Source organism: Triticum dicoccoides, chromosome 2B (assembly GCF_002162155.2).
Source record: "Triticum dicoccoides isolate Atlit2015 ecotype Zavitan chromosome 2B, WEW_v2.0, whole genome shotgun sequence".
NCBI classification, from domain to species: Eukaryota; Viridiplantae; Streptophyta; class Magnoliopsida; order Poales; family Poaceae; genus Triticum; species Triticum dicoccoides.
Window position 1 is genome coordinate 20,018,860 of NC_041383.1, and position 11,665 is coordinate 20,030,524.

The following is an 11,665-nucleotide window of genomic DNA, read 5'->3' on the forward strand; positions in this document are numbered from 1 at the left end:
CTTGCAGTAATACACATAGCTCCGCCAGTGCATGATAATAATTCAAAGACACGAACAAATTCTCACGTACGTGTGCATTGCATGCATGACTCATCTAATGCATGGCATGACTCAAGGGCGGCGCCAGCGTGGGGTCGTGTAGGGGCGGCCGCCCCGGGTAAATTTTGGGATCTAGGGTAGCTCCCCTACTACTTTGGCTAGTGGCCGCCATGGGAGATGAGACGAGTTCCCTTTAACCTGCGTGTTCGGTCGTAGGTTCAGGCGAGGAGGAAGACAAGGAGAGAAATAACGATTCTGTTTTGATATGGGCCAGCTAGTACTTCTTATAAGTTGGTAGTAAAGCCCAATTAAGAAGGAGCCCATATTTAACCTTTCAGCCTTGACGTTCCCAATTTCTCAACTTCCCATCACGATTGACTGAGTAAACAAATCTGAGCATTAGCCATTAGGCCATCATGTATTCCGTCGCTGGCTTGCCGCCTCATAGCGGCGCTGCCGATCGATGGTGCTCAATGGAGATCTGAGAGCCGGCTCGCCGCCTCACCGTTCCCAATTTCTCTAACATCTCTATTTCTCCCAACATCGCCACAGGTATAGCCATGCGCCGCGCTTAAAGTACATGCGATCAGCCAAGGAGGAAACAAGCAGCAGGTTCTTGTGCTCTCCCCCAATCTTCTTTTCTTATCTTTTGTTGGAATAAGTGTCATATTATGCTAAGAGTTATGTCATTATATTTTTGGTGCATATTTTTCTTTTACAATCTGTGCATGTTTTAGGTACCTGCACTTGAAGATTGGACATTTTGGGATAAAGAACGAAATATTCAATCAGCGGGAGCCCAAGTTAGGCTTTATAATTGTTTTGGTTGTGTTTAATGCTTTTTACCTAGTTCTTGGGATTGAAACTACTTTGAACAATTGTTTGTGTTGATTGTCTTATCTGAATGCATACAACTTGCTAAATTTATGTGTTTATTGTCTTGTTTGATAACATCATGGATTCAAATTTTGTTTCCCTTAAAAGTCCGCCCCGGGTAACTTCAAATCTTGGATCCGCCACTGGCATGACTAAATAGTGGAGTAGTGCAACAAGATTAACCTGACAAGTGCGTGCTTAGGGCATGTACAATGGTTCTATCTTAGCAATGCCACGTAGGATAAATGACGAGGTGGATGAGAGAGAAATCATAAGAAAAGACTTGTCTTCTCTTAATTAAGAGAAGGCAAGAGATGATCTCTTAGCACAATATGTCTCACCACATTTTTAGGAATAACTTGTTATTGATGATAAGGCTAAGAAATGACCCATTGTAGATATGTTTTTTTGGTCATCTCTAAGTTACATGCAAGATTTAAGATAAGACTACCTTATCGACCATTGTACATGCCCTTAGGACCTGCATGCGCCTGCACAGTACAGTAGTAGAGGAAATGCATGCACCTGCACATAGGTGCCTGCCGGGCTCTGTCTTGCGGCCACGCTTCGCCGCATTCCTTGCCAACTTTCAGTACAACTTGTACAACAGTGAATATATTATCCTTAAACTTCACATTTAGGCCGAGCTGATAGATGCTTCAAACTTGCGGCTACCATCTTTATCCCTTTGAACGTAGTTTACCATCAGACATTTCTATATTCCCGCAAAAAAAAAATATTTCTAGTAACACTGTTGACGTGGTTTTTGCAAAAGGACTGCAGATTAAAGATGGCAGCCACAATACTGAAGTGGCTTTTGGACTGAGCTGCACGTTCATTTTCTTCCAAACTTTGCCATCTCTTCGTGGTTTTCTTAATCATTACGTTCTGGTGAATTAACACCTCTATTAAAACGCAAATCAGACAAGGACATGCTTGACTGGAGTGGATATTTGATATGAGCCGCGAAAGAACCATCGGTTTGACAGGGATTTCATCAAGGCACACACAATCCAAGGTGCTCAACTCCAACAGATCCCTTAAAACTGCATCTCCTACATTCCTCCCTTTCAATTTATCTTCTCTGCGTACATATTCAACCCCATTTAAACTCCAATTTACATAACAAGAATTCAAACTTTTATGTTACAATGCCATAACTCCGAATTTTTCAGTGCACGACATCCAAATGCACAACATAAATCGAAATACTTCATCCTGATAGGAGGGCATCTTCGCATTGCGATGATTTTCCTCCTTAATGTCCTTCCAATAGTTGGCGCCGGTTTGATCATTTCCCATGACCGCATCAAGTGTCACATTCTCCCATGCCATCACCGATGCCTCATCCTCACACATTGTGTAATTGGTCAATCTTCGCCCCTTATCAAACGGACTGCCAAGCAACTCCACGACATCTTCTACTTGAGAATTTGGCATCGAGCAGTTGATCTCGTCTATGCACACACAATCACTCATCATGCTCATGAAATAATTGGCACTAGCAATGAACGAAACAATCAATTAGTGACAATTCAACAGCATTTAGCGTTAAATAGGAAAAAAGGAGATAAACTCACATTGCGGGCATTTGGTCAAATACCTCAGAAGCGTCGCCCATGCCGTGCTTGCTGACATCAATAACGGGCGGAGGAGGGGCTTCGAGGGGTGGGTGGGAAGCATGGGTGTTAGAGGGCCGACTTCCTCATTGCACTCTCTTCCTTGGCTTGGACAACTCCGGGTGGCACCCAATAATATCAAGTGTTTCCAATGAGGATGGCAGACCACACACTGGTAAAGATTGGAGCTCTGGGCAGTATGATATTCTCAGCACTCTGAGAGACGAAAGGCTCCTAAATTTCAACGGAAAAGATGTTGTAGTGACTTTAGGACATCTCTCGATCACCAGAACTTTTAGTGAATTAAAAAACTGCAGTGAGGATAGAGAGTGCAAAAACTGGCAGTTGCGTATGGACAACTCAGTGAGCATGGTGCTGAAACTAAGTGTTTCTGATGCTGGAAGAGATGTTACGTTAGGCAGGTCTATCATCTCCAACAAGGACAAATGAGGGAGAGCCTGGAGAAAACTACTAAAATTCTGGTCAGTAAAGCTGCAGCGACTAAGTTGCAACCTTTGTAGAGAAACAAGCAACCCTATTTCTTAAGTAGCAACGACTTGTTCAGCACCACTTATGTTTAAAGCTACAAGAGCCTCTACAAGCTGCTTATGGAACAACCCGTTGAAGTGGACAGAAGTTGCGCAAACATCCAGCTGGAGCTTCTCTGAACTTGAAGAAAAAGGGGCAAGCCTCATGTATGGCATGAAGCATGTAAGCTCAATGGTAACTTCACGAGTAGTTGCCGAGAAGGGAGGAATTTCGACCAATTCTGGACAATCCACTATACTTAATCTTTCAAGGCATGGAAATGAATTCTTGTCCTCTATTCTAGCCCACTCACGCAACTTTGGGAAATCATCAAATTCAAGGACACTTAGAGATGGAAATGCCACATCACCATTGCCATAAAACTCATGTCCAATTCGGTCAACTGCACACAGCTCCTTCATGTGTAAATATCTGAGTGATCCCAAATTTCACAATGGAGGAAGGATGCCCAAACTCCTGCAATTGATAAGGTGCAAAGAACGCACTTGCTGCAATGACTGTAGCCAACTGGGAGCTTTGGTGCCACAATACCTTCTTATATGAAGTACCTTTATATCTTGGTGCGGCTTTAAGCCTTCAAGTACCTCTTCGTCAGCAGGAGAGGGGTTATTTCTACTAGCGGAGCTCCATTCTAAATTCAGAGAATTAAGATGTGCTTTCTTATTCAACTCAGCTTTGCAGGCTTCTTCATAGCTTGAAACATTGTCTAGACCTTTTACTTTTAGTAACCCACGGAGACCATTGATGTTTCTCAACTCTTCAGATCTATGGCCTTCCTTCTTTTCAATGTGGAACTCAAGTGATCCCTGAAGTTTAGCTAGCCGACCAATGCCTGCCAATCCAGCAGTACACTTTGTTTCAACAAGAAGGTGCCGCAAATTGGCCAGCATAGTAACGCTTTCAGGAAGCTTATCAAACGAACATTTCCCAGTGAAGCACAATACTTGCAGATTCAGGAGCTTGCCAATCGACTCAGGAAGCCTCTGGATGGAGCCATGGATAGATAGGTAACGCAGGTGCAGTAAGTCATCAATGCATTGGGGCAACTCTTTGGAGTTAAAGCAACTGACATCAAGAACACGCAACTGTTTTGAATTCTCCAGGATACTTTTCAAATTCACAGAAAAATCCTCTTGGGAGCAGCTGGAGTTGGACGGAAGTGACGGTCGTATTAACAAGGTGCGCAGCTCTTTTAGATTGCAGAAGCTTGTGAGACGAGGTAGACTGTTCATGGTGACAGACAGATGGCGCACTGTTGACGGGATGTCAGAGTTCACGCCATCGTCAACACGGAAGCAGTCCTCCACAGCAACAGACCTGGCAAGATCATGCAGTAAGCCGTGCACCAAGTAGTAGGTCTTGGGTCCAAGCTTGATTTCCTGGAAGAATGAGCGTGAAAGGAGCTGATCAAAATATTCTCTAGCAATGTCTTCCATCCTTTTGTCAGCCGTGCCTTGTGGTTGAACAAAACCCTCGGCAATCCAAAGGCGGGACAAGTGTGCTGGATCAAACTTATAGTCCTTTGCAAACAAACTGCAATATGCAAAGCACCGCTTGAGGTGTACTGGTAGGTACTTATAGCTCAAGCGTAGGGCAGAGGAAACATTATTATCTTTTAATCCTGTTTCCATGATATTCATCCAGTGAATTTTGCTCCTTGTATCACCCAGCAAACCTCCGACCAGCTTCGCAGCCAAAGGTGAGCCATTGATTTTTTCAGCAATCTGTTTCCCGATCGGGTGAAGATCTGGATAGACATTCCCAAGATCACTTGGAAAAGCATGTTCCTTGAGCAGGGCCCAGCAATCATCGCTATTGAGCGGATTCACGGTGTACATCTGCGACGCTCCGAGGATGAGAGGCACGGTGTTCATGCGAGAAGTTACCATAATTCTGCTCCCAATATCTGCTGACTGTAGAGGAGCGAGCATGTCCAGCCAGGCTTCATCCGTGCTGTCCCACACATCATCAAGAACAATCAGATACCTCTTGGATGTAAGAGCTCGATGGAGGTCAGACTGAAGCATGTGAAAATCCACCATCTTGTCAGCAGAGCCCTCCCAAGCTGGCTTGACCGACCTTAGGATCTGTGCTGCGAGCTCCATCTTGTTGGAGCTACTGGAAACTGACACCCAACATTTGACATCAAAATGCTCCCCAACTGTAGCATCATTGAACACCATCCGAGCAAGAGTTGTCTTCCCAATTCCTCCGTCACCAACAACGGAGATAACAGAGTTGGCACATGGCTGGATGACCAATTGCACGATATCATCCTTCTTCTTGTCGCCCCAACAAATATCCTAGTCTGAAGAATTTCCCTGGCTGAATCAGGCATGCGCGGTGGCGGCGGTCACCGACGCGATGAGCCGTCTTCCCCCTTGTCCAGCAGATCCCCGATCTTGTGAGTTTCTTGATTCACAGCTTTAATGTCCTTGATGATCTTTTTGGGTGGTTTGGACGCAACTATTCCAAAAGGCAGGCAGTTGGAACCACACCAGCTGAGAGCGGGAAGGGGCTTGGACTGATGACGGCTAAGAACTCGAGGTGGGTTGTGGCAGTCGATCGTGTCTTGAAGGTCTTGGGCGAAGTAGAAGGCGTCCCTGGCCTGCAGAGCCAGCGCCTTATATCCGGCGGCGGCGGAGATGCCGCAGATATCGAGCAAATAGGCCACGAGAAGCTCCAGGATGGGGGCGGCGGCTTCCCCCCCGCACTTGCTGTCCCCAGGCGCACATCTCCGGCGGCTCCCGCCGCAGGACTGGATGCCGGAGGCCAGCCCCTCCATGGCCTGAGAGGCCGAGCGCAGCAGCTGCGGCGCCGCCGCCAGTGTCGCGGGATCCAGGCCGCCGGAGCACGCCGCTGCCTCCATGGGCTTCATCCTCTAGCTGCTTACTTGCTTTGAGCGTGTGTACGCGTGCGATTTGGACTTTGGTGGGAGATCTGGAGCGTAGGGAGACACGGAGTGTGCGAGTTGCCATCTTATCAAAACCGCCATTACCTACCGACGTCGAATATATAGGAACAATAATAATCCCCACTGACCAAGCAATTCCAAGTCAATGTACAACAGCTTTCCGCGTAATTTATGCCGTCCCAGACTTTTCTTCCTCGTATAAAACACGCGCTACAAGGCAAAAATATCAACCACTTGTCTATTAACTATGGTCTTTAGCCTACCATTTCCTTTTTTTGAACGTAGCCTCCCAATTTTTATTTGTGGGTGGAACCTGACCAGTTACTATTATTTTTGACATTGGAACCTAACCAATTGTTAATGACACCTCGCCCTTGCTTCCAAAAACCAATCACGCGTCCGATGCCCGGCCGCAAAATGACAAAATGGCCCTTGGGCAGCACCGGGCCCGAGCTCTTGGCCCATTTGACCGGTTTTTCTACTGGTTTTTGTTTTACTTTTTGTTTTTCTATGTTTCTTTTACAGTTTTCCGCTTTTCTTTTCTTTTTCCATTTTATTTTTTCACGCATATCAACTTTTTCAATACACGTTATACATTTTTGTTATACACGCGTAATATTTTTTTTGATACATGTTCAACCTTTTATAAATACATTGATGTACATTTTTTAAATACATGTTTTTGAAAATGTTTAAGGTTACTTGTTAATTTCTTTAAATGCATGTTGAATTTTTTCCAATTGACAATAACCTTTTTTTATGTTGTATACACAATTTTTTCTAAAATGTCATGATCATATTTTTGCAACACGTGAACATTTTTTTAAAGGTCATTACAATCTTTTGAATGCCATCAGCATTTTTTTTGAATTACATGATTTAATACACTGTAAATTTTTTCAAGACATGTCGACATATTTTTTAAATGTCACACATGTTTATTTTTAATGCCATCAACATTTTGCCCGAATTGCACAACGTTTTTTACACAGTATAAAGATTTTTGGAAAATGTCGTGAACATTTTTTAAATGTCACATACATTTTTTGAATGCTATCAACATTTTCTAAAAAGTTATGCAAACATTTTTTTACATGTCATTAACATTTTTTAACTTGCGATAAGCATTTTTAAAATTAAATGTACTGTTTTTTCCATTTCATAAATATAGGTAAGGTAATAAAACAAAAAAATAAGAAGAAAAAATAAAAAACATGTAGAACAGTAAGTGGGATGGCCCATTTACCAAGAGCCATAGGCGAGACTAATGGACATATATGATATAGATATTTTTGTTAATTCACCCATTATTGATTAATGTGCATGCATTATTGCTAAGATTTATTGAAGATATTCATATAAAGAGCAGGTTGACTAGTCATTTATTTCTTTGCAGAAAAGTGTGCAAGAGCACTATAAACTTTAAGATTCTCATTAAGAGGCTAAAGAAAATGAGATAAGGGCAGGAAAAAAAAGGAGGGTTCGAAATGATGAAAGACTTAAGCTTTTTTTTGTGTGTGGGGGAGGGTGGGGGACTAAAGAAGAGAAGGATCAACTTGTGCCCAAAGAGGAAAAGAGAAGAGGCAAAATGGAATATGGCAAATCAGATTGAGAGGGGTAAAATCCCTATTGCAGCCATCGATCCCATCTGGGCTTGGCACATCTCTCTTTTGTCCCCACACATGTTTCTCCACCTCTAGCCGTCGGTCGCGGCGGCGCCACCATACCATTCCTCACCAGCTCGCGCCTCCAGCCATCGATCTGCCACCACAAGTCGCTGCTCCTCCATCCATCCAGCACCCTCTCTCCTCTTGCACCCCTGTCGCTGCTCTTTTTCTTGCGCCTCCCTTTGTTGTTGCTCTTCTCCAAACCCCCCTGCTGCTGCTCTTCCCCAAGAACAGGAACAACCTGAAGCTATCCTTTCTGCGACCTATGCTATTGTTGCTCCTCTTCATCACCACCAGTGACAAAGACAAGCTCATCTACACCAACCTATGCTGCTCTCTCTCTCCCTCCTTCCCTCCCTCTCTTTGCCTTCTCAATTTGACGTCCCATAATAATTCCTTCCGTACCTGTATCTAGCATGTTTTTTGACATGGGATTAAAAGCATCATAAAATCGATGAAGAATAAGTCATTCTTCCATCCCATGATTCGGACAATTTCTTATGACCTCCTTCATGCGGTTCCATGCAAGCGCTAGTGGCTCCCGATCTTCATGCTTAAAGTCTGTGACCTGAGATCGAAGTTGCATAATTTTTGCAAGGAGGACAGGACTTAGATAAAAACATACTGCATCATAAATTCCATGAAGTTATAGTTTTTCTCGGCAAAGTTAGAAGCCATTCTTTTGTTTTTCTTCTCAAAGCGAAAGGAAATAGACACAACTTCAAAGCGTCAGGTTCATAATCTTTAATATGTGCCATATCACAAAGCTTAGTGAAAGTATGCAAATGCATGTTTGTGGTCGAAAACATGAGTCCCTTTTTCCATTTATATGTGTTCATGTCTTGTAGCTACATCTCGGTCTGACCGAATTCACAAGTTTAGACTCTGCAGTTGCTTCGGTGTCACCGAGTTAGTCAAATCGGTAGCTCCGAAATGCTTTCTGCAAAAAACTAAAATTAAGTTTTTATGTTAACTTTTTGCCAAAATAGTTGTGCTTTGTGTTGCTCATCCACTCTACCTATACCTATCTATTCACAGGGACAGTTTCAGAGATGCCAGACAACAGTGACAGTCAGAACAGGTCAGAGGAGCAGGCAAATCGGAGTGAGGGCACTAGTCCCTCCAATAGCAGCTATGATGAAGGAAGCAAAAGCACTCCAAGCAACCTACGTAAAGCCACAGTTAGGCAAAGGAAGAAGAAAACCTAAAATTCAAAGGATGAGGATTTTGCACTTGAGGAGGTGACCTCAAAGAAGAAAGTGCTTAAGAAGGAATGTGGTGTTGCTGCCTCCACCAAGCCTGGCATGAGGAAGAAAGCTCCTGCCAAGAGAGTTCCCATGTCCAAAGCCAGAGCCTCCACTTAGGAAACTATGGAGTTCACCCTTGAACCAAGAGAGGAAGAGGCTGCTGGAGCAATGTTGAGGATATCGCTTATCGTTAGCGTCTCGGTCAGCTGGGGATTAGAGATTAATTAGAAATAGGCCGATTAATCAATTTTATAGGTCGACTATTAATCGACCATTTTTTGCAAATCCCATGTTCCCAACACTAAACTATACTATATTCAACACCAAAACAATATTGGACAGAAGTGTTACCTTCATTCCTAGCCTTTGAATCCTCTTATAATGACAAACAATAGGACAGTAGTACATATTGCAAAACAAGGTCCACAAAACACAAATAAACATAGTTTTTGCAAACATAATGCTAGGAATAGGCACAATTTATCGGTAGATTCCTGATAAATCGCTTGTCAGAGTGATAAATCCTCCCAAGCGATAAACGGTGAAGATAAGGTATAATCTTATCGGTCACTCCATGAGTAGCGATAAATCGGACGATAAATCGCTGAATCCGAAGATTTCTTGAACAGTGTGCTGGAGGAAAGAAAAGGAAAGAAAGAGTCAAGAATACTATGGCCAGAGTCATTCGCAAGCCTCTATGACGAGAGATCCTGAAGAAGAGGAGGAGGAAGAGCCTGTTGCACCTCCTGAAAAGACCAGAAGTTTATGCGGGATGCTATCAAGTCTGGGGCTGCTCCATCTAAGCCCAAGACTGCCCCAAGCCTGCTGCTGCTCTAGCCTCAAAGCCATCTGCCCCAAGAGATCCACCAGGAACATCCCTGCTGCTGAGGAGAACAAGGTCCCAGTGCCAGAAGTTCAAGAAGAAGAGCAACAAGTGCTCAGAAAACTGAAGCCCAAGATACCTGATCATGATGATAACCATCCCATTGCTGAAAACATGAAGGACGGAAAAGATGCAGGTCTGAGACTGTGGAGACAGTCTGATCCATATGCTTTCAGGAGAAGGACTGTTGTTGACTATCGTTTCCACACCAAGGAACAACAGGACTTCTATGAAACAGTCTTGTTGGATAAGAAGCATATAATCTGTGATATGAAGTGGGTGTTGGAAACGTAGCATGCAATTTCAAAAAATTCCTACACTCACGCAAGATCTATCTAGGAGATGCATAGAAACGAGAGGGGGAGAGTGTGTCCACGTACCCGCGTAGACCGAAAGCGGAAGTGTTTACTTAACGCAGTTGATGTATTCGAACGTCTTCTAGTTCCGACCAATCAAGTACCGAATGTACGGCACCTCCGAGTTCTGCACACGTTCAGTGCGATGATGTCCCTCGAGCTCTTGATCCAGCAGAGGGTCGAAGGAGTAGATGAGTTCCGTCAGCACGACGGCATGGTGACGGTGACGGTGATGTGATTCGCGCAGGGCTTCGCCTAAGCACCGCGAGAATATGACCGAAGGCGTAAACTATGGAGGGGGGGGGTGTGCCGCACATGGATTAGAACAATTGGTGTGTCCTCTAGGGGCGCCCCCCAATATATAAAGGAGGGAGGAAGAGGAGGCTGGCTAGCCTTGGGCGCCATGGTGGCTATGTGGGGGCAAGGGATTGAGAGGCGATGGAAGCACGGCGACGGCGAGCAGAGGCGCGAAGCTCTAGTTCGGATTTGGGGAGAAGAGGGGAACGACGGTTCCGAGATTGGGAGAAGCAGAGAAGGTAAATGAGCAGTGCCTCTGCGGGTTTTCCTTTTTATGGGGAAGGTGCAAGCCAGCTCTTTACCATTTACTACGGGATGATGCATGCGTGCCACGCCCATCCCAGGCATGACCCCCACGTCACACACTCGAAGCGGGATGTGGGTAAGCGCAACTGCGAGAAAGATCATGGCGGTTCGCCTCTGCCACGCCCGCCCGCACACTGTTTTGGGCCTGGACCAACTACGCCTTGCGCTTATGTGTGTCCCAGGCCCGGGGGCTCCTGTCGGTGTACAAAAGTATGGGTACTTCTGTACCCCTTACCTGTGCATGGACGGTCGCAACCACCCCTACAGTAGGGCACGACGAGGCAGAGGAAGACATCAAAAGGAAAGACAAGCACAAAGAACATCAAGACAGCTGCCCAGAGTAGCAAGCAGCAAGAGGCAAGCAGGGCCACGCCCGGCAACAAGCCTTGCCGAGGCAACCTGCGCGGCCCCTGGTAAGCCTCTTGCCGGGGCCACTTACGAAGAGGCTAGCAAAGCTACCACCCTTGGGGTTGAGAGCTCTGACACCATCGACAATGTTCAAGATCAAGACTTGAAGAGCACATGCTTGGTAGCATGCGGCTCCTCACGAAGATCGACAACCCACGAGTCCACGTGGGACCAAATGATGAAGACCCCCGGCAAGACCCTTGCCGGAGATGACTCCAAGGCCCCCGACAAGCCTTGCCGGGGACGATCGCTGGGCCACGGCCAGGCCCGCACTCGGCAGGGTTCCGCCACCTCACCACCACTCCAACACGACGATAAGCATGCCAGCTAAGTAGGTGCCTGCGTGGCGGCATGCAGATCTTCGTGGAAGCCCACCACTTTGCCAACACAGCAGCTGGTTGGCCAGCATGGTGCTACATGCCTCGTCAGCCCAGATGCGTGGCAAGGCGAGGGGAAGCGGCGAAGGACGAGATGGCCTCTATTTCCGTCCCCAATAAAGCGAGA

At 45.5% G+C, this 11,665-nt stretch overlaps 1 pseudogene; it reads right to left on the reverse strand.

Moving 5' to 3' along the window:
- Positions 1 to 1,943: 1,943 nt before the first annotated feature.
- On the reverse strand, positions 1,944 to 6,044 carry LOC119361829 (annotated as a pseudogene).
- Between the last annotated feature and the right edge of the window lie 5,621 nt (positions 6,045 to 11,665).